This window comes from Pteronotus mesoamericanus, unplaced genomic scaffold (assembly GCF_021234165.1).
Source record: "Pteronotus mesoamericanus isolate MK-2021 breed Mesoamerican mustached bat unplaced genomic scaffold, CSHL_Meso_final contig_121, whole genome shotgun sequence".
NCBI lineage: Eukaryota > Metazoa > Chordata > Mammalia > Chiroptera > Mormoopidae > Pteronotus > Pteronotus mesoamericanus.
The window spans coordinates 3,784,014-3,808,424 of NW_026555046.1; positions in this window are offsets into that span (position 1 = coordinate 3,784,014).

The window sequence follows — 24,411 nt, forward strand, 5'->3', positions numbered from 1 at the left end:
CAAGAGAAAGAGAAGTTATTTCTACTCAGTAATCATCTTTCAAATTTGTCTTGGAGATGCAAAAGCCTATGTTTGAGGCCATTTTATTTCTATAATTAAATTGAATGACAAGGAAAATACAAAAACATTTACTTTTTTATATAAAAAATATACATAAGATGGTGGAGTAGGTAAAGGTGGTATTCACTCATCTCCTCCCATAGCCATATCAAAAGTACTACTAGCCCTGATCAGTGTGGCTCAGTTGGTCGGTCATTGTTCCACAAAGTGAAAGTCCGCTGGTTTGATTCCCAGTCAGGGAACATGCCTGGGCTGCAGTTTGGGTCCCTTGTTGGGGCACATGAGAGACCACCAGTCACTGTTTTTCTCCCTCTCTCTCTCTTTTCCCCTCTCTAAAAAAATAAATAAATAAACAAAATCTTTTTCTAAAAAATTAAAACTAAACTGCAGAACAACCATCGTTCAAAACCACCTGAAATCTGGCTGAATGGAAGTCCTAAAATTAGGAATTTAAAGAAGTCACATTAAGACCTGTAGGAAGGGTGGACATGATGAATGGGCTGGTCCCACACCCACGTGTGCAAGATAAAAATCGGAAGGGATATATTAGCTGCAGAGGTCACCCTTGAGAAGCAAGAGGTCGCAAGTCCACACCAGGCCGCCAGCCCAGGGTTCCAGTGCAGGGAAGAAAAGTCCATGACTTTTCTCCATGACTTCTGGCTATAGAAACCAGCAGGGGTTGAAGCTTAAGAAGATGGAGGGTTTCTGGAGTCCCAGGCAGTCCCTCTTAAAGGGCCCATACACTGATTTACTCAGACGCACTCCCTCTGAGCTCCAGCACTGGGACAGCAGCTTGAAAGGCACCAGAGGCATATGGGGAGAAACTGAAGTGTCTGGCATCAGGGCAAGAGCTGAGGGGCAGCTTTTTTCTAGACAGAAGTGCAGCCAAAGGCCATTGTTCCTTTGATGAGCCCCTTCCCCCACAGAGAGGGCAGGCAGGCATCATATCTGAGACTCCATTAACATGGTTAACACTGCCCCATGCTGGAGATTGCCTTAGTCTCCACCACACCCAATCTCCAGGCCCACATAAGTGGGATTTTCATACCAATGGCCAGCTTCAGATTTTCCTAAAATCTCTCAAACAAATAGCATCCGGCTTTGGCAAACCCTCATACAGAAGTACCTCTTGCTAAGTGGCCCCAGGCCTGGCACTAGAGGCCTCCAGCCTTGGTTTGCAGCTTTTCTGGGTATCTTTAAGCCCAGTACAAGTAGCAGTCATCTGCATATCACTCTGTAGCTCATTCCAGGTGGCCCTGGGCAGAACACAGGTGGCAGCTGACTTTGGCCTGCACTTCTCTGAGACAGTGCACCCAGTGGATAGCTTCAGACTATGTCAAAACATTACCACCCAATTACCTCAACAAGCAACACACTCAAGGGGAAGACTCAGTGGGCACCAGAGCCCCAGTGAAGTAAGTCCTGCTCTGTAGGATGGATGCCTGCACAGCTAATCCTCCACTGTAGCCAGAAGTTGGTATTCGTAGTCAGTCCTTACAGTTGATCAGACTGGGGGAAAATCTCTCCCAGTGAGGCACCAAGAGCAATCAAGGCTCAACTACAAGAGGAAGCTGTACACAGCCCACACAGGGGTGCGTCTTAGTGCCTATCTTGGGTGATCAGGGAGGCTGTGCCACTGGACCCTAAAGAACACCTAATACATTAAGGCCAATCTGCCAAGCCTGGGAGATATAGCATCTCTACTTAATACATAGAAACAAACACAGGGAGGCTGCCAAAATGAGAAGACAAAGAAACATGTCCAAAATGAAAGAACAGAACAAAACTCCAGAAAAAGAACTAAACAAAATGGAGACAAGCAACCAAATGTGGAGTTCAAAACACTGGTTATAAAGATGCTCAATGAACTTAGTGAGAACATCAACAGCATTAAAAAGGACCAGTCAGAAATGAAGGATACGCTAACTGAAATGAAGACTAGTTTACAGGGGATCAACAATAGAGTAGATGAAGCCAAGAATCAAGTTAGCAATTTGGAATACAGGAAGCAAAAAACATACAATCAGAACAGCAAAATGAAAAAAGAATTTTAAAAATGATGATAGTATAAGGAGCCTCTGGGACAACGTCAAGCATACCGACATTTGTATCATGGGGCTGCCAGAAGGAGAAGAGAGAGAGAAAGAAATTGAAAACCTATGTGAAAAAATAATGACAGAAAACTTCCCTAACTTGGTGAAGGAAATAGACATACAAGCCCAGGAAGCATAGAGTCCCAAACAAGATGAACCCACCAAGACACATCATGGTTAAAATGCAAAAGGATAATGACAAACAGGGAGTCTTAAAAGCAGCAAGAGAAAATCAGTTAGTTAACCACAGGGAGCTCCCATGAAACTGTGAGCTGATTTCTCAACAGAAACTTCGCAGGCCAGAAGGGAGTGACAAGAAATATTCAAAGTCATGAAAAGCAAGGACCTACAATCAAGGTTACTCTACTCAGCAAAGCTATCATTTAGAATCAAAGGACAGATAAAGAGCTTCCCAGGCGAGAAAAAGCTAAAGGAGTTAATCACTACCAAATCAGTATTGTAAGAAATGTTAATTGCATTTTTTAAGAAGAAGAAGGAAGAAGAAGGGGGAGGAGGAGGAGGAGGAGGAGGAAGAGGAGGAGGAGAAGAAGAAGAAGAGGAGGAGGAGGAAGAGGAAGGAGGAGAAGAAGAGGAAGAAGAATGGGGAGGGGATGGGAAGGGGAAGGGAGGGGGAGAAGGAGAAGAAGAGGAAGAGGAAGAAGGAAGAAGGAGAAGGAGAAGAAGGAAGAAGATGGAAGAAGAAGGAGGAGGAGAAGGCAGAGGAGGAGGAGAAAGGATAATAAAGTTGACAAATGAAATGGCAATAAATACATACCTATCAATTATTGAATCAAAAAACAAAATAAACAAGCAGAACTGAAACAGATTCATAGCTACAAAGAACATTTTGATGGTTGTCAGATGGGAGGGGTCATGGGTAAAAAAGGTGAAGGAATTAAAAAGTACAAGCTGGTTCTTACCGAATAGTCATGGGGAGGTAAAGTACAGCATAGGGAATATGGCCAAAAATATTATAAAGACTATGTATGCTGTCAGATCAGTGTGAGATTTATCAGGATGATCTCTTAATAAGTTATATAATGTCTAATCACTGGAGTGTGCACCTGAGTTGTATATCAACTGTAATTTAAAAAAATAATACTTTTAAAAATAAATAAATATATATACAGTATTACTCAGCCATACAAAAGAAGAAAATTTTGATGTTTGCAACAGCATAGATGGACTTAGAAAGTACTATGCTAAGTGAAATAAGTCAGAGAAAGATATATACCATATAATTTCACTTATATGTAGAATTTAAAACAAACAAACAAAACAGAAATGAACTTATACATACAGACAGAGCATTTTGATAGTTGCCAGATGAGACAGGGGGAGAAAAATGTTAAGGGATTAAGATATGCAAATTGGTAGTTACAAAATAGTCATGGGGATGGAAGGTATATATAGAAAATATAGTCAATAATGTTGTAGTAACTATGTATTGTGTCAGATGGGTCCTAGATTTATTGGTGGGACCACTTTGTAAGTTATACAAATGTCTAATCACTATGCTGTATACCTGAAGCTAATATCATAATATTAATGTCAGCTGTAATTGAAAATTTTGCAAGCCTTCCTTTTTTTAAAAGCCCACCTTTTCACACCAGCCTGCTCTGTTCCCCAGCTTATAAAAGCAGCCCAGCAGAGTCAGCCCCTGAGCCAGTTCAGAGGAAAGTCCTTTCCTCTGTGCTGCCTCCCTTGCACTCAAGCATAAGCTTAATAATGTCTATCACTAAATTTCTCTGAGGTTTCCACTCAATTCCTATCTTGAGGAACCCAAGAACCCTAATACCAGTAACAATGGGAGACTTTCAGTGTTATATTTATACTTGTTAGATGGACATATATTACCAGCACCCAGAAATTCCCAAACCCAACAGTTTTTCTCGGTCTGGATTTCCTACCCCCTTCAGCAACACTCAGCTCTGCTGGGCCCTTTCTGAAACTCCCTTTCCTTCTGTGCCCAGAACCTCACTGTTCTGAGCCCCTCCAGGTTCTGAGTTGATGCCTTCCTCCTGCACTGACATGTAAATGGCCTGAGGTCCAGTCCTCAGCCCCAGGCCCCTCTGTCCTCTTTGTCCCAGAGTGCTCTCACCCTCTTACCAGCACATGTCTCCATTCCCACTTCTGCCCAGAAAACCTCTCAGTAAGTCAGCATGGCAACTGTATTCGGGCGGCTTTTAGCATCATTGTCTGTCCGACCACTGTGTAGACTGTCCAACACAGAACAAGCCCAGAGTGGGCTCCCTCTGGGTGAATGTTAGGGACCAGTTCGTGTTCTTTTTTCCATTCTAAAACTGAACTCATCATCTTCTCCAACATACATTTCCTCCCCATGTTCCCACCGGAAGGATAGGATTCTCTGTTCACAGTGACTGAGGCTGAAATCTCAGACAGCGTACGCCCCTCCCAACTCTCTCTGCACTTGGAGTCAGCTGCCAACTCCTACCTGTCTGCCTTTCATAAATTGTACAGGCATTTTCTCTCATTTCTCCTGTCCCCTCATTGGGACAAGTCCCCATGACCTCAGCCTTTTGGCAAAGTGTTACAGAAACCCCTGCAGTCTATCCTAAACACAGAAAGGGGATACATCCAGGCTTCATGAGAGATTGAAACCAAGAAACAGAGCCAAACATTGGGCTTCAATGAGCATAAAAAGTTAGTTGATCTGAGAGAAGGGTTGGGAAGGGTCGGGGTGGGGAGCACTCCCTCTGTTGTGAAGGATGAGTCCCAAACTCTGTGGCCTGGCACTTGAAGCTGGACACAGATATGTCATTCCTTCCTCTCCAATATTACCTCATGCATATTTTCCCTCAAAAACACCTGCTTCTCTTTCCTCATACTACTCAGAAAAACATGATTTTATTTATTTTTTATTTTTCATTTTTTTATTTTTTATTTATTTTTTCAAATACATTTGTCTCTGCCTCCCCCCCCACCACTTTCCCCGCCCCCTCCCCTCCTTCCCTCTTGTCTCTGTTGATTTCTTTTCCTTTCAGTGTTGCTGGTCTTATTTTCCTTGCATCTTTGTATTGTTGGTTAGGTACTCTGGTTCCTCTTCAGATCGTATATATCTTTTGCTTTTGCCCATTTTTTGATTGGATCGTTTGTCTTCTTTTGAGTGAATTCTTTATATATCTTTGAGATCAAACCTCTATCTGATGTATATTAGCAAATATATTTTCCCATATGGTTGGCTCCCTTTTCATTTTGCTGATGTTTCTTTCGCCGTGCAGAAGCTTCTTATTTTGATGAGGTCCCACTTGTTTATTCTTTCCTTTATGTCCCTTGCTTTAGGAGACATATCAGTGAAAAAATTGCTGTATGGGATATCTGAGAGTTTTCTGCCAATGTTCTCCTCTAGGACTTTGATGGTGTTGCGACTTATATTTAAGTCTTTTATCTATCTTGAGTTTATTTTTGTGTATGGTGTCAGCTGATGATCCAATTTCAATTTTTTGCATGTAGCCGTCCAGCTCTCCCAACACCATTTGTTGAAGAGGCTATTATCGCTCCATTTTATGTTTCTGTCCCCTTTGTCAAATATTAGATGTCCGTAGAGACCTGGGCTTTAGGTGTCCTTATTTCTGGGCTTTCTATTCTGTTCCACTGGTCTATGGGTCTGTTCTTGTGCCAGTACCAGATTGTTTTGAGTATGGTGGCTTTGTAGTAGAGTTTGATGTCCGGTATTGTGATCCCTCCTACTTTGTGTTTCTTTCTCAAAATTGCTGCGGCTATTCGGGGTCGTTTATGGTTCCATATAAATTTTTGAAATGTCTGTTCTGTTTCTGTGAAATACGTCATTGGTATCTTAATAGGGATTGCGTTGAATCTATAAATTGCTTTGGGTAGTATGGACATTTTGAGGATATTAATTCTTCCAATCCATGAGCACGGTATATGCTTCCATTTATTTGTGTCTTCCTTAATTTCTTTCTTCAATATTGTATAGTTTTCTGCGTACAGGTCTTTTATGTCTTTGGTTAAATTTATGCCTAGCTACTTTATTTTTCTTGTTGCTATATCGAATGGTATTTTTTCTCTGATTTCTTCTTCTTCTATTGCATTGCTGGTATACAAAAATGCCTTTGATTTCTGAATGTTGACTTTCTATCCTGCTGGTTTGCCAAATTCACTTATTAGGTTGAGGAGTTTTTTGGTAGAGTCTACAGGGTTTTCTATGTACACTATCATGTCATCTGCAAACAATGATAGCTTTACTTCCTCCTTTCCTATTTGGATGCCTTTTATCTCTTTCTCTTGTCTGACCACTGTGGCTAGGACTTCCAATACGATGTTGAAAAGAAGCGGTGAGAGCGGACATCCTTGTCGTGTTCCCGATCTTAGTGGGAAAGCTTTCAGTTTTTGCCCATTGAGTATGACGTTGGCTGTAGGTTTTTCATATGTGGCCTTTATTACGTTGAGGAATGCCCCATTTATTCCCATTTTGCTGAGTGTTTTGATCATAAATGGGTGTTGGACCTTATCAAATGTTTTTTCTGTGTCTATCGAGATGATCATGTGGTTTTTTTCTTTTCTTTCATTTATGCGATGTATCATGTTTATTGACTTGCGTATCTTGAACCATCCCTGCATCCCTGGGGTGAATCCTACTTGATTGTGGTGGATAATCTTTTTACTGTACTGCTGGATGCGGTTTGGCAATATTTTGTTGAGGATTTTAGCATCTATGTTCATCAGCAAAATTGGCCTGTAGTTTTCCTTCTTTGTAGGGTCTTTACCTGGTTTGGGGATTAGGGTGATGTTGGCCTCATAAAAAGAGTCTGGGAGTCTCCCCTCCTCTTGGATTTTTTGGAATAGTCTGAGAAGGACAGGGGTTAGCTCTTCCTTAAATGTTTTGTAAAATTCTCCTGTGAAACCATCCAGCCCAGGGCTTTTGTGTACCGGGAGTTTCTTGATTACTGCTTCAATTTCCCCAGCTGTTATCGGTCTGTTCAAGCTTTCTGTTTCTTCCTCCTTCAGTGTTGGGAGATTATACTTTTCTAAAAATTTGTCCATTTCATCAAGATTTTTAAATTTCTTGGCATGTAATTGTTCATAGTAGTTTCTGACAATCTTTTGTGTTTCTGTGGTGTCAGTTGTTATTTCTCCTCTTTTGTGTCTGATATTATTAATTTGGGTCCTCTCCCTTTTTTTCTTGATGAGTCTGCTTAAAGGCTTGTCAATCTTATTTATGTTTTCAAAGATCCAGCTTCTGGATTGGTTGATCCTTTGAATTGTTTTTTCATCTCTATGTCATTCAGTTCTGCTCTAATCTTGACTATTTCCTTCCTTCTACTTGCTCTGGGATTTATTTTGTGTTTCTCCAATTCTTGAAGTTGTAGTGTTAGGTATTTTATTTGAAATGTTTCTGTCTTTCTTTGGTAAGCCTGTATTGCTATGAACTTCCCTCTCAGGACTGCCTTTGCTGTGTCCCATAGGTTTTGGACTGTTGTCTGTTCATTTTCATTTGTTTCCAGAAATTTTTGATTTCTTCTCTTATCTCATTATTGACCCATTCATTGTTTAATATTGTAGTGTTCAGTCTCCATGAGTTTGCAAGTTTTTGAAGTTTCTCTTTGAGGTTGATTTCGAGTTTCAAGGCCTTGTGGTCTGAGGAAAAGTTTGGTATTATTTAGATATTCCTGAATTTGCTGAAGTTTGCTTTGTGTCTTATCATGTGGTCTATCTTTGAAAAACTGCCATGAGCAATTGAAAAGAATGTGTATTTTTCTTCTTTGGGATGTAAGGTTCTATGTATGTCAATTAAGTCTCTTTGATTCAGTGTGTCATTCAGCTGCACAATATCTTTATTAATGTTTTGTTTGGAAGATCTGTCCATTTTTGACAGTGGGGTGTTGAAATCCCCTACTATCAGTGTGTTGCCATCTATATCTTTTTGAAATCGTCCAACAATTTCCTTATATACTTGGGGGCTCTTATATTGGGAGCATACAAGTTTACAATGTTTCTGTCTTTTTGATAGATTCTTCCTTTAAGTATGATAAAGTGCCCCTCTGGGTCTCCTTTTATGGCCTTTGTTTTGAAATCTACTTTGTCTGATACAAGTATGGCAACCCTGGCCTTTTTCTCATGCCCATTTGCTTGGAATATTTTTTTCCATCCCTTTACTTTCAATCTGTGTAGGTCTCTTGCTCTGAGGTGGGTCTCTAGTAGGCAGCATATGTGTGGGTCATGTTTTCTTATCCATTTAGCTACCCTGTGTCTTTTGATTGGGGCATTTAGTCCATTCACATTGAGAGATATTACTGATAGAAACTTACTCATCTTTTCTCTTTGTACCGGTGTTCCTCTCTCTCTCATTCTTTTCCTTCATCTTCTTAAACCAGTCCCCTTAGCATATCTTGGAGTGCTGGTTTGGTAGAGATGTATTCTTTTAGCCTTCTCTTGTCTTGGAAACCCCTTATTTCCCCTTTTATTTTAATTGAGAGCCTAGCTGGGTAGAGCAGCCTTGGCTGTAGGCCCTTGCTTTTCATGGCTTGGAATATTTGTTGCAATTCCCTTCTGGCTTGTAGTGTTTCTGTTGAGAAGTCAGCTCCTAGGCGTATCAGGGCCCCCTTGTATGTTACTTTCTCCTTCTCCCTTGCTGCCTTGAGGATTCTCTCTTTGTCTTTGATAGTTGACATTTTAATGATGATGTGTCTTGGAGTGGACCTCTTTGAGTCCCTCTTGAGTGGGGTCCTCTGTGCCTCCTGGATCCATGAGAGCCTTTCTCTCCTCAAATTGGGGAAATTTTCCATATTACTTTTTCGAGGAGGTTCTCTATCCCTTGCTCCTCTTCTTCTCCTTCTGGTATCCCTATTATATGTATATTATTGTGTTTCAGGTTGTCCGGCAATTCCCTAAATGTCTCTTCATTCTTTTGGAGTCTTCTTTCCATTTCTTGTTCTTTCTGGGAGCTTCTTTCTACCTTATCCTCCATCTCACTGATTCGATCCTTGGCTTCATCCAGCCTGCTTTGGATTCCTTCTACTGTGTTCTTCAATTCAGAAATGGTATTCTTCATATCTTCTTGTGTCTTCTTGATAGTTTCTATGTCCTTTTCCAGGTTGCTATAGTTTGTTGTAAGATCCCGATAGTTTCTCTGCAGTTTCTCATAGTTCTATATGAGCTGGCTGAGCTCATTGAGCTTCCTTAGAGCCTTTGTTTTGAATTCAGTATCTGCTAGTTCCCTTGCCTCTATTTCATTTAGCTCTCTCTGTGGGGAGTCCCCTTTTCCACTCATTTGAGGGGAACTTCTTTTTATTCCCATTTTTGTGAGAGTCTATTATTTTTCATTTATTTATTCACTTATTTTTGCTTCTGCTTCAATTGATCCATCTAGATTTCCTGACTTTGTGGATTAAAGTTCTATGGTAGTAGGTGGGTCTTTTTAATTATTTATTTATTTATTTTCCCTTTTACTTTTCTTTCTGGGCCTGCCTCTGATGATATCAGTTGTTGATCCTCTATGACATTGAGTCGTTTGTTTGAGCCTTCCAGAAGTCTACTTTCTGTGTCTGACTCCTGCTTGGGGCAGCTCTGTGACCCCTTCGGTCAGGGATGGACTGTTTCTTTGGATTGCTCCGCACTCTCACGCCGGCTCCTTGAGCACGCTCCCCGCGCAGCAGGATCCCCCACTGGCCTGGGCTCGCGCCTGCTTGCCCCAGACCAGGGGGCTTATTCGCGACCTCGCGTACTCGTCTGGCCCCCCTGGCCAGTGGGCACCCTGGCTCTGGTCAGTTTAGGGTCTTCTATTGTGTGTTTTCCCCGCTTTTGGCTCTTTTGGTGCGTTGCTTGCCCTCGCCAAATGGAGACTACAGAAATGGGAGGAACTCAGCTCCAGGACTCTCCAGTTAATCCTGTCTCAGGTCTCTCCTCCAGGGACTCTGGGCAGCTCTGTGACCCCTTCGGCCCCAGATCTACTAATTCTGTGAGCCACTCCATAATCGCGGGCCGCTTGGATCAGTTTACACCTGCCCTTGCCGCTCTGTGCACTCCCTCGCAGGCCCTATCGGTGCCAATCTGTGGGAGGCCTTGCCAGCCCATGCAAGCCCTCGCCAGCCTGCGCGGGTCCACACACATGCTCGCCAACCCTTGCTGGCCACTGGTGCAAGTGTGCGCGTCTGCACTGGGTGGCTTTGGGGTGTTATGTGTGCTTTTCGGCTTTTGGCTCTTTAGGGGTGTGGCCTCTTCCCTCACAATGGAGACTACGGCAAGGAGAAGGAGTCGGGACTCCCCGGTTCCTCCTCCCGTTCTTTCCCCAATGCCTGCGTTTCCAGTCTCTCCTCAGGAGTCTCTGGGCAGTTCCGTGACCCCTTCGGCCAAGGATCCACCCCCTGTGTGGGCTGCATTTCAATAGCAGGCAGTATGTTTCATCCGTGCCCTACTTCTGCCTCTTTGGGGGTGCGCCTTTCCAGCCCACAATGGAGACTACCGAACGGGGAGGGAGTCGGGACTCTCTGGTTCCTCCTCCCGTTCTTTCCCCAATGCCTCTGTCTCCAGTCTCTCCTCAAGGCTTTCCCAGCCAGTCTGCACTCAGCCCCGTAGCTCACACGCGTACAAGCTGTGTGCGGAGCGCACAAAAGGCAGGTTAATTGATTCCCTTATGCCTGAGCGAGATGGTAGCAGCAGAGTGGGAGGTGCGTTATCACCCGGGCTCCACCGGCCACCATCTCAGTTCTCTTCACAAAGTTTTCCTCACCAGTCTTTTCCCAGGCACCAGCCCACCCTGCTGTGCCTCTACCCAGAGATCAAGGAGGGTGGCTGCCACTGCAATTTTTGTGTTGGCCCTTTAAATGTCTCTTTGCATCCCCAGCCTCCTGTCTCTGCCAGAGAGCGCCCCTAAGCTTTTTGGGGTTGCATTTTGTCTGTATTTTCTTGGTTTTAGCTGCTGTAGTTTAGGGGTCCCTGTTTATGATTCAGACCCTGTTTTTCTCGGGGGGAGCTAACTGGCTGTTTCAATGTCCCTCTGGTGCTAGTGCCCTTGGGCACCCAGCCCACCCTCTCGAGCCTCCACCGCACTTCTCACCCGTTGGGATGTGTGAGAGTTGAATCCACTGTCTGTCAGCGGCTCCAAGGCTCCTCTCCCACTATCGTTCCATTGTTTTCCAGGTTATTACTTCACTATTTAGTCGCAATTCCAGTTTGGTCTTGGGGGGAGGAGGTCAGCGTGACTCCTATTCACTCCTCTGCCATCTTTTTGTCCAAAAAATATGATTTTAAATCATAAAGGGCCTATGCAATAAAAATGTCTGAGAAAAGAAATTTGTCTCTTTAAGCTGAAGACGTTTTTCAAAGGCACATGTTAAAATGAGACTTACTATATGTCTTAATCTTTTTAGAAAGTATGCTTTTATTTTCATCTATCATTAGATTGTGTGGCATAGACATTTCTTCCTCTATACACTGGAGGCTTCCAGGGATGTGAAGGGAACTCTAATGGGCAACTATTGGATTTTGTTTAACAAGCACTCTTGTGGCAGGAACAGAAAATTGTCTATCCTATTTCAGTTCTCCATTCTTCTGGGAATGGCAAGTACCTGACCAAATGAATACATTTCCCAGTCCCCCTTACAAATATGGGCGACAGTATAATAAAGTTCCTGCCATTGATAGTTAAGTAGAAATTATTAAGTGAACTTTTACTCTTGGCTGTTCCTCTTTCCTGTTGTACAGAATGTGGAGCTGGTGGCTGGGGCTTTCACAGTAATTTTATGACTATAAGGAAAAAGGCTTCAGCCCCAGGAATATTAGACAAAAGGGCTAGGAGAAGCCTGGCTCCCTAGCGCTTTGTGAAGCTGCCTCGCTAGCCTCGAACTCTCTACCTTCGTATCTCTTGTCCTGTGAGAGAACAATAAACTCCCTCATCAGTGGTTCCCTGCATGTGTTTGTTCATTGTACTCACCAGAGGAGCTTTAAAAATGACTGCTGCCTGGATTTCACTTTTAAAGATTATGATGTAATTGATAAGAAGCCAGCAGGGCATGTTGTTTTTTAAAATTTCCAGATGATCCTACTACAGAGCAAACGTTGAGAATCACTGCCCTACTTTATTTAAGCCACTGCTTTTCTAGTTTTTTTCACTTGCAGCTAAATGCAATAGCTCACAGATACAACCTTCTTTCATTGGGGAATTGCCTGTTCTCAGCCACTCAGTATGTTTCTAGTTAGAATGATAACTGAGAGCTGTAGATGTAGGGCACATAGATACTACATAGAATTGGTGGACGCCTGACCTAAACAGGGCCAGTAAAACAATAAAACTTTAGACGCAAACATAGGAGAATAACTTCATGACTTCAGGGAGAATATTTCTTAAACAAAACATTAAAAGCACAAAACAAAACATAAAATTTTAAACTAATGTTTGGTCGTGAGGCAGGAAAGCAGGCCCTCTCAAACCCTGCTGGTGGAGTAGAAATAGAAACAGACCATCTGGGGGACAGTGTCATTGAACAGCAAAAGCCTTACACTTTTTATTCATAATTCCACCTCTATGAGTTTATCTTAATAAACAACAGAGGGTTGGTAAAAGTAGGCTATATGAAATATTATGCATTAAATTATTAAAAGTAATTTAGTAGACTATACAATAGTAGAAGAAAATGACATGGGAAAATGCTCATGATATATTCAGTTTTAAAAAGTTATCAAATTGTGTGCACTTCATGATCTCATGTGAGTGTATATAGATATACTGAGATAGGTTGATAGATCAAAAAAACGATAGATAAATGTGTAGGGATAGAAGTAGATATATTTGCAGACATATGTAGGTCAGTGTATACTGCCCCAAACAAAATATGGAGGCAAACTGTGTGCCCTCAAATATAAAACACTGTCTCTGAATACTCCATATCGTCAACGTGGGGATCAGGCTGTTCCCCTGCTCCCCACAGAGAACTTTGAAATGTCTGTGTTGGCATCCTTAGCTGCAGAAATCTAAAGAAGTCCCACGAGCTCCAAGACTGGGTGAGTAAAATCCTTAAAGAATAAATTCTCTGTGTGTGCTGGCTCTCTCTGAGCAGCAGCAAAACTTGGCACCTGTATCAAATGTTTCATGTACAGTATTTTTACAGGAAGTTGGTCTTCCTGTACCTTACCAGGAAAGTAGCTGCACCGTGGCAGAACATGTCACCATCGTGTTATATCTGTTCACAGTGTGGCCCATCAGATGGGCCACAAATAGGGCAAACTTCCTGCTGCATGTCTGGGTTTTTGCACAAGTGGAAACAAATGTGTCTTCACTGAGTGTTTCTCAATCTATTTCCTGAGCATAAAGCTCTCCTCGCTCAATTCCTTAAAAAACGTTTTAACATATTTTATAACTATACTACATTTCCCAAAACTTTGGCTTCAGAGCATCTGTTAAAGAAGTGGTCTGGATCTGCTTCCTATGGACAGGAGTCAATGTGTGTCTTTCTCAGAAATAAATACTGCAGAAACAGACACCAAAACCCAATAAGCTGCCTGTTAGGCTCCAAATAGCCAGTTACCTAACTGAATTATACCGAGAGGCTTTGGTTAATTGTGCAGAAACAGCCTAGATTTCCTCAGGACCTTCGGGCATGTCATCAAAGACAAAATATCTGGTTGAATGGGGGTGAGTATTAGGATGCGGGGCACCCTCATCACAGAACGGGCCACAGAAAAGGGAGACTGTTTCCAAAAGCAGTGGGTATATGCAGAGGTGGGAGCAGGGCAGGGTGAATGATGTATGAAAATGGGTTGGGCATGACTTTAACAGCTGTAGCACTGCCTTAAATCAAAGGAGAAGCCTTCTGGGCCCTCACTTGGAATTCCTTCCTTCTACATTCCTAAGCCCCTGCCACCTTGGCTATGTCCTGGCTGTACAAAAGATAAAACATGGAAAGGGGGTTTTATTCACAGTTTCTTACAGATGAGCAGGGTATTGTCAATAAAGAGCCATTACTAACTCCTGTTCATGCTTCCTCTTCTCTTTTGCTGTCTGGAAAACTTCAAGAAACAAGAGGAAGCGCACAAAAAGGAATAATTAAGAAGTAGAAAAAGAATGTGGAACAACTAGCAAAGTGGTAACTGGTGTCTAACTTTGAAAATGATAACTGATATAAATATTATATATTATGCAAGGAGTGGTAAGCACTAGAGAGGACATGGAAGTTAGAGTTCCTTCCCACAAAAGCCTACCATTTCTATGGGTAAATACACAGGGTCAGATATTATAAGCAACCTGGTTGAAGTGGACTAATAAAAGGCTTCATTCACCTCCAAAATTTACAAATCAAGAGATTTCCCCATTAAAATCTGGGAACCTGGCTTCTTATGAAAAATCAGAGGATGTAACAAACCCAAACCCAAACCCCTGTGGCAGGCCTCCTTTGCTTCAGAGCAGGCTCCACCACTCCCGGTTGCCTTATTCTTTATCAATGTAACTGCTTGGGCCCTTAGCATATGAATTTGTCATTTGCAGCTGGGACATATGAAACATGAAATTAGAAGACACGTGTGTAAATTCAACAAAAGGCCACTTATATTATACAGCTACCATAAATTCTTGTGGAAAGAGGAGCAGCATAAATCAATTCTATATATTATCTCCAGGTCTTCACTCAGGAGTTCTGGGCTGGTTGCTGGGTGAATTCATCTGTCTTCTGGTAGCTGGACAAGGAGGCCTAACTGTGGTGGCTGACCTCTCAGTCTCTGGGCCCACTTGGAGGAGAGCTGGGGGGTTGCCCCTGTACACAACTGCTCAGCATAGAGTTGGAGAAGGGAGTACAGATCCTGTCTGATATCAGTCTTCAACATAAGGGTACCATGAGGGGGATGCATGAATGATTCATATCAAACCAGATTGAAGCTCAGTGAATTTCAACAGCAATGAATTTCCTTGTATGCATTTCCTGTCTACACTTGAGTCTCCCTTTTCGTCAGTGCCTGTGGCAGGTTTATGAATGGGTACATTCTCTAGTGTCTCTGCTGGCTTGAATTTCCAATTTCTGACTTGCTATTTACAAACCGTACATCATGAGATTTCAAATAACACATGACTAAAAAAATGCCCTTACTAAAGAGGAGTCTGGAGGAAATAGAGGAACAGCAGTTCTTTTAAGTCTCTGGACATTCATGCACATGAAAGTCAGAAGACTTGGGTGTTCTGGTGATAAAAAGTAGCGGGGGGAGGAATGCAAACATTTATAGAACACTTACTGACTTGGGCACTTTATGTGTGTTCTGATTGTTAACCTCATTTTGCAGATAAAGAAACAGGTTCTGTGACAACACTGTCCAATAAAAATATACTGCGAATCACATTTGTAATTTAAGATTTACTGGTATCTACATTTTTTTTTAAACTTCACCAGAGGACATTTTTTTTTTCATTGCTTTGAGAGAGAGAGAGAAAGGGAGAGAGAGAAACATCGATGCAAGAGAGAAGCACTAATTGGTTGCCTCCTGTACATGCCCAGAACAGGGATCACAAGCTCCCAGACTGGGGATTGAAACTGCAATCTAGGTAAGTGTCCTAACTGGGGGTCAAACCCATGACCCTTTGGTTATGGGATGATGCTTCAACCACTGAGCCACACCAGCCAGGGCTAGTAACTACATTTTTAAAAGGTAAAAAGAATAGGGTGAAATGAGTTTTAATAATATATTTCTGTTCAACTCAGTATATTCAGAATAATCATTTACATATGAAATTATATAAAATATAACAAGTGAGATACTTTACATTATTTTTTTTCAAACTGTTTTTGAAATCCAAATTTGAGTTTACACTTATAGCACATCACAGTTTGGACTAGCCACATTTCAAGTGCTCAATAGTCACACGCAGCAGCAGCACATCTATTAACAGCACAATTCAGAGAGAGAGATGCACTCAAAATTGCATGACCTTGGGTAAATTGCTTAACTTTTCTGGTACCCCATATCCTTATTATAAAATGTGAAGAAAAACATTTGGATTTTGCCCAACTCAGGCATATCTGCTGATTCTCCTAGGTCTTATAACAGGTTACTAGAACACAGTGATGATTTGTATATGATGGCAGTGTAACTACAGAGGCAGGAAAATGGCAAAATGATACAACTACCATAATTACAAGTTATCTCAAATCCAGGGAACATGGGTAATTAATGGTAATTTTCATGACTATATGAACTTTGAGGTGACATGTAGGAGTATTTGAGGCCTGGTAAGCCCCCACCTGGGGCTTCCTGTAACATGTCAGGCCTTCACCTGGATGGGCAGAATTCTAATGCCACCAGTCACAAGCACATTCTGTGAGGAAATGGGGAGATGACAACTTCTTCAGTCTTACGGCAATAAACTATCACTTCTTTAAGACTTTTGTGTTGAACATTTGTTTATAATTATTGCTGTGCCAAAATAAGACACATGCAAAAATGCTGTATCCAGCTTGTTTAACCATTCAGTTGTTCAACTTTATTAAAACCAATTAGACTGTCTTTTTAATATTATTATTCAAAGAATTGATACTCTTTAGGTAAAAATCTTAGCAAAAGAAAGTTAGCTAGAATGAGAATTTTATAGGAAGTAGAATATCTTTCTTATTAAAAGGCGGTTTATTATGATAAAATCAGAAAGATTGGGAACAGTATAAGATGCAACTTAAAAGTATCACAAGTAGGTATAAAACCATAAAAGACCCTGAATATCCCAAATAATCTTGAGAAAGAAGAACAAAGCTGGAGGCATCACACTTCCTGGTTTCAAACTATATTACCAGGATATAGTAATAAAAGACAATATGGTACTGGCATAAAAACAGACACATAGATCAAGGGAACAGAATAGAGAGCCTAGAAACAAAGCAACATATATATGGTCAGTTAATCTATGACAAGGATCCAAGAATATAAAAGATTAAAACTGGATGACTACCTTATACCAGGCACAAAAATTAACTCAAAGTGGATTAAAGACTTGAATATAAGGCCTGAAACCAGATGACTTCTAGAAGAAAGCATAGGAGTTAAGCTCCTTGACACAGGTCTTGGTGATGATTATTTGTATTGACACCAAAAGCAGAGACAAGAGCAAAAATAAATAAGTGGGACTCCATCAAACTATAAGCGTCTGCACAGCAAAGGAAATCGTCAACAAAATGAAAATGCAACTACTGAATGGGAAAAGATATTTGCAAATCATATATCCAATAAAGGGTTAATATCCAAACTATATAAAGAACTCATACAACCCAACAACAACAACAAAACAAACAACCCAATTAAATAGACAATTTTCTGAAGAAGACATACAGATGGCCAACAGATACATGAAAAGGTGCTCAACATCATTAATCATCGGGAAAATGCAAATCAAAAACACAACGAGATATCACCTCACACTGTTAGAGTGGCGATTATAAAAAAGACAAGAAATAACAAGTGTTCATGAACGCTTCTGCACTGTTGAAGCAATTGTAAATTGGTACAGCCACTATGGAAAACAGTATGGCGATATCTCAAAAAATAAATATAGAACTACCATATGAGCCAGCAATTCTAGTTCTAGTTATTTATTGGTAGAAAATGAACACACTAACTTGAAAAGATTTATGCACTCACATGTTCATTGCACCAGTATTTATAAAAGCCAAAATATGGAAACAACTTAACTGTTCATCAATAAATGAATGGATAAAGAAAATGTGACACAAAATACAATGGCATGTTATTCAGCCATAAAAATAATGAAATCTTGCCATTTGTGACAACATGGATAAACCCTGGGGGCATTATGCTAAATGAAATAAATCAGAGAAAGACAAATACAATATGATCTCATTTATGTGTGGAATCTAAAAAACACAAAAAGAAAACTGAGTTTCATAAATACAGAGGAGAGACTGGTGATTGTCAGAAGTGGGGAAGGAGGCGTGGGCAAATGGGCAAAAGGGTCAAAGGTACAAACCTCCAGTTATATAAATAAATAAGTCATGGAGATCTAAAGTACAGAATGGTGACTATAGTTAACTAATACTGTATTGCATATTTGAAAGTAGCTAGGAAAATAGATCTTAAAAATTTTCAACATGAGAGAAAAAATGGAACTATGTATAGTGATAGATGTTAAATGGCCTTAATTGTGGTGCTCATTTTGCAATATATACAAATATCGAATGATTATGTCATACATATAAAACTAATATAATATTTCATATCCATTATAACTCAAAAGAAAAGTTACAAGTAGGGACAGCATAGAAGTGAAAGAACCAATGGACCTGTACTCACACCTTGGTTTTCCCACCCTTTTCTTTGTGATTTGTTTCCTTACCTTTAAAATGGGAAAAATGTGCACCTTCCAAAGCTATCAGAAGGAAATAGATCATCAACAAGATCTACGTCAACAAGAAAGGATGGGGTGAAACAGTTAGTCGAGAGGTTAAAAAAAAAAACAGGCAATAGGCCTTTAGTGTTTTTTACGTTTTTGCCTTTTTTGTGGCCTAATTTCTTTAGTAAATAACAGTCATTGTTTCTCTGATTAGGGAAATAATGCATACATTGTTGAAGATTTGTAAAAGATAGGAAAATATATGTTTAAAATCACCAGTAATTCTACCACTGAAAGGTAAATACTGTTAATGTTTTTGTGTTTGTCCTAAGCATGCCTACCTGCAAACATTTTACTTTCTCTTTACAAAATTGGGATAATATTATAGAAAATATTATATCTCACTTTTTACTTATATACTCTTTTTTTTTAATTCTTCAAGTTTTGGAGTTTCTCTTATTTTAAAAATATTGTTCTAAAACATAACTGACTAGTTATATAACATTTTGCTATATTGACATGCCATATTTTATTTAGTCCTATTTTGGGGGCACTTAGACTGTTTGTAAGGTTTTTCAATATAGATACACCACATGATATTCTTTGTACATAAATTCCTGTGCACATCTGTTAATGTCTTTAGAATAAATTCCTAGGAGTGGAATGAGTAATTCTACGTGTTTTTAAGTAGTCCTGACACATATTACTAAATTACACTTCTCAAAGTTTGTAGCAATTGATGATAACTTCTACCATAATGAATAATTTTTGTACCATTTGGCCTCAGAACCAAGGATAAGCTACAATTTTCAAAGTAATAGATTAAGAGCAGATGGATTTTAGGTATACATGGGATTTCTATTTATCTTTCTGTGAGACTCTATTTGATTTTTCTATTTTTTTATTTTGAATGCTGGGCTACACAAAACTGGGAGTGGGCCAGGTGGTTTCTGGAGAGAAGTGCACCAAGGATGGGAAAAACTTAACAGCCCCAGGGGTTCAGACGCAGTGAAGTACCAAGAATTAGAAAAGTCCCTGCCCGTGCCAGGTGCTGGGTTAGCCCAGAGCAGGGACACCTGCTCTGTAGACCTGACTCTGCACTTGGTGAATGAGGCTTCTGGCTGTCTGCCAACTGTAATCAGCTACAAACAGAGCAGATTGGGAAATAGAAGAAATAGGAAGCCAAGGTGGGGGGCGGATGACAGTGCACGCAGCTGAAGGAACCAGGGCAGGATTCAGAGGCCGGGAAAAACTGTGAGAGGAGGGGCTGCGTCTGTGATGCTGGAAGCCCTCTTGCTGCCCCCACAGCCTCAGTCTCAGCCTTAGCCTGCTGGCGACAAATTACAAGCTTTCCAGAAAGGAAAGGGTTTTCAAGTTCAATCTACGAGAACAGCCCCTGCGGATTCCTGGAACTGTCAGGACTGGGTCATAGAAGGTGTGGGAGAACCTGGAAGGCAGCTCCACAACCTACCTGTGGCCTGGGCCAGCATCTAGGTTACATGAAAATTCGACATCACAATTAGGAATTTGCAGAAATGATCCAGAAGTAAAGAATTAATTTACATGTATTTAATTAGAAATATGCATAAACCATAAGCCCTGGAGATTTAGAGTACCTGAACAATTGCCATTGATTTTAGTAATTTTAGGAGAATTAGCAATGTGAGGAACTACAAGGAACTGGTAAAAATAATTCTCAAAATCATCAAAAAGGAAAATAACCTAATCCTAGTAATTATGGACCTCTCATTACTTAACCCTTCCCAGGAATAAATAAAGTACTATTTATTATGGCTTTGGGAATAACAAATCCTGTCAGACTGGTAACACTTCACTGGTTCTAAGTTTGATAAGTCAAAGGTTATTGTTTATATACCGTATACATGATATATCTTAACTTTGACAAGGGATCAAATTTGTCCCATATAACCACTCAATAAACCAGAAAAATATGGTCAACATGTCAAAGACATACAGAGAGTGTTTTCAAAGACTGGCCTTGGGTCAGTATATCTAACATTTTCATCAGTGATGAGAGAGGATGGTGCATAAATAAATGAATAAAAGAGATGACCCAGCATGGAGTTAGAACCTACTAATATACTAACTAACCATCTAAGACAGGAAATAGAAACTTAGAAATCAGTAGTCACCAATATACAGAATAAAGTTTGATAGCATCATATACCTTCAATGATAGAGAAACAATCAAACAAATAAAAAATGGAGTGAAAACATAATATAGTAAAACATCTACTCTCTGGAGTCCCCAAGAACAAATCCCTCTAGATAACCAAGTTTCCAGCAGTCAAGACATCTTTAAGCACTAATTATATGTTTTTATCTATTTTCAATGGAAAATTTTAAAAAAGGTATCAATCATTTCTCTGCTTTCTTAAAGAATGTGGTGAGTATAATGTAACCTTTTCTTGATGAGCCAGGGCAAACATGTATGACTAATTTCAATTCAATAAGCATTTATTGAGCCCCTCTACTTTGTGCAAAATACTGTACCATTTTATTATTTACTTTAAAACCAGGTCACAAAAGACCACATATTGTATCATTCCATTCATATAAAGTATCCAAAACAGGCAAATCTGTAAAGATAGAAAGTAGACTGGTGGCTTCCTAAACCTAGCGGGTGGGAGGGGGTAAGCTAAGGGATGTGGGTTTCTTTTGGGGGGAAATGACACTGTTCTAATAATTGTGGTGGTGAATTCACAACTCCATGACTATATTGAAAGCCATTGCATTGTACAGATTAAATGGGTAAATTTTGTGGTATGAGAAATAAATCTCAACAAAGCCATATTTTAAAAGACAGGTTAGCAATGTTCACAGAAGACAAAGGAAAAACACCTGAACAAGGATGAGGAAAGCTGACAGCACAGCACCTCAGAAGGAGCTGCTAATAGCTCCTATTTGATCCTGAAGGATTCTTGGCCCCTCTTGATTCTTTGCTCAGAACTACTCTGCTATATCTTTTCCCTCTTGTCCCTCTTGATTCTTTGCTCAGAACTACTCTGCTATACCTTTTCCCTCTTGTCCTTGTGGCTGCCTATGACAGGTTCTATAGCATGAGTTGCTTCCGATCCACTCTGCTGCTGGACGCCACAGAGGTTTAAGGTCAGGTTCAGAAGTAAGAAAGGCCTCACTGGTCCAAAGTCCATGTTCCTGCTGCTTCAAAGGTCCAAGATTCAAAATGCCAGAGTTTGGAGTTAGGAATGGTTTATTGATCATGAAGGTGCCAACCAAGATGAACACCTAATCCTCAGGTCTGTCTCACCAAGTACAGAATTCAGGCTTCTTTTATGTCAAGGGAAGGGGAAATGGGAGGGCCAAGAGGGGATTGACCACCACAGGTATATGGGCAGCACCAGGGGTCCAAGGAAGATTGTGCTAATTGAAGTGAATTGGTTCCTGCAAATCTTTGATGAACAATCATTACAATTTTTATTATTTTTATTTTTAAATCATGTTTATTTTATTACACTTGCCTCAGTTTTTCCCCCTTTGCCCTCCACTCCCACAGTCAATTCCTACTACTCTGTTGTCCATGTCCATGGGTCATTCCTACACATTCTTTGTCCAGTCCCTTCTCCTTCTTTCCACCATTGTCCTCTTTCCCCATCCCCTCTGGTCACTTTCAGTCTGCTACATGTTTCCATGCCAGTGGTTTATTTTGTTTGTTAGTTTATTTTATTGAATACATTCCACTTATAGGTGAGATCATATTGTATTTGTCTTTCATCAACTGGCTTTTTTCACTTACCATATTATTCTCCATTTCCACCCATGTTGTCACAAAAGGCAGGAGTTTCTTCTTTCCTTTTTTTTAAATGCAGATTGATTTTATTTATTTTTTTAAATGTCAAATTCCATGATAAAATATTAAAAAAATTAAATCCATTATAGTGTCTCAGCAATTAAAACAACATGACACCAGCACAGAAATAATACAGTAGATCAATGACATAAAATGAGCATTCTAGGAACAAATGTATATATCAGTCTAACAATAGAATATATGATTAAACTGATATTTCAGATCAATGGGGAAAATAAGACTTATTCAACAAATAAAGTGCACGGGCCCTATTACCTGAAGTAAAACAAACATAGAGCCCTATGTCACCCATTATACAAAAAAATATTCAGGTGAGTTAAAAATCAATAAATAAAATCTAACGAGTTTTAGGAGAAAATACAAAGTAATATTTTTCTTACCCTGAAGTAAAATATTCAAACCCAGAAGCTATAAAGTAAAATATTGACAATATGACTATATTAACCATTTAAAACTATACAGTAATACACATATAAAATAGTTAAAGGAAAAGTAATAGAATAGGAAAGTATTTGCAACACATCTAAAAAAGGGTTAATAGTTTTTTGGGTTTTTTTAGGGAAAAAATTCTACAAATGTTTAGTCAATAAATGGATAAAGAATACCAAAAAGTTATTTAAATCTTTTTAAAAATAATAGAAATAGGCAAAGAATATACAAAAAGAGGTTTAGTTTCAACAAATAATAAAGTAATAATTAAATGACATCATTGTCACAATCATATTACTAAGTATTAAAAATATTGGTAATATCAAGTATTGGTGACTGTGAAAGGAGCTGGGTATTAAGAGACTCTTTTTCTTCAGCTTCTTAAAGAAGTCCCTTTAGCATATTTTGCAATGCTGGTTTGGTGGAGGTGTATTCTTTTAGCCTTCTTTTGTCTGGGAAACTCTTTATTTCGCCATTTCAATTGAGAGCCTCGCCGGGTAGAGTAATCTCGGTTGGAGGCCTTTGCTTTTCCTTACTTGGAAGATTTCTTGCCATTCCCTTCTGGCTTGCAGTGTTTCTGTTCAGAAGTCAGCTGCTAGCTGTACCAGGGATCCCTTGTACATTACTACCTGTTTCTCCCTTGCTTCCTTTAGGATTCTCTGTTTGTCTTTGATATTTGCCATTTTAATGATGATGTGTCTTGGAGTGGGCCTCATTGGGTTCCTCTTGAATGGGACCCTCTGTGCTTCCTGGACTTGTGTGACTTTTTCTCTCCTCCAATTAGGGAAGTTTTCCCTCATTCCTTTTTCAAACAGGTTCTCTATCCCTTCCTCCTCTTCTTCTCCTTCTGGTATACCCTATTATATGGATATTATTACATTTCAGGTTGTCCTGCTTCTTCATTCTTTCTAGTCTTTTTTCATTTTCTTGCTCTTCCTGGGAGCTTTTTTTCTACCGTATCCTCCATATCTCTGATTTGTTTCTCTGCTTCATCTAGCTTGCTTTTGATTCCTTATACTGTGTTCTCCAATTCAGAAATGGTATTCGTCATTTCCTCTTGCCTCTTATTGATAGTTTCTATGACCTTTTTCATGCTGATACAGTTTGCAGTAAGTTCCTTATTGTTTCCCTGTAGTTTTTTGAGCTCACTGAGCTCATTGAGCTTCCTTATAACCGCTGTTTTGAACTCAATATCTGATAGTTTACTTGCCTCTATTTCATTTAGTTCTCTTTCTGGGGATTTCCCCTTTCCTTTCAGTTGGGACGGGGGGATGTTTCTCTGTCTTCCCATTATTCGTGAGACTCCTGTTTTTCACTTCTTCTTAAATTGACCTTTCTTGATTTTCTGACTTTGTGGTATGAACTTCTATGGTAGGAGAGCACTGTTTTTTCTTTCTGGATCTGCCTCTGATGATGTCAGATATTGACCCAGTCTGAGCTTAGGCAGTCTGTTTGAGACTTCCAGGAATCTACTGTCTGTGGCGGTGTCCTTCAGTTGTTAATCTAGTCACTCTGCACTCAGCAGCCAGGCTTAAACACCACAGGGCAGGGCAGAATTCCTCCTGAAGATGGGGTTATTGGGTTCTCTCATACTGCTGCCAGTCAGAGGAGTAGTCTGCATGAGCCAAATGGCTGCTGCCATGTGGGGGAGGAGTCAGCACTGGGATCCTGCCGGCTACTCAGTT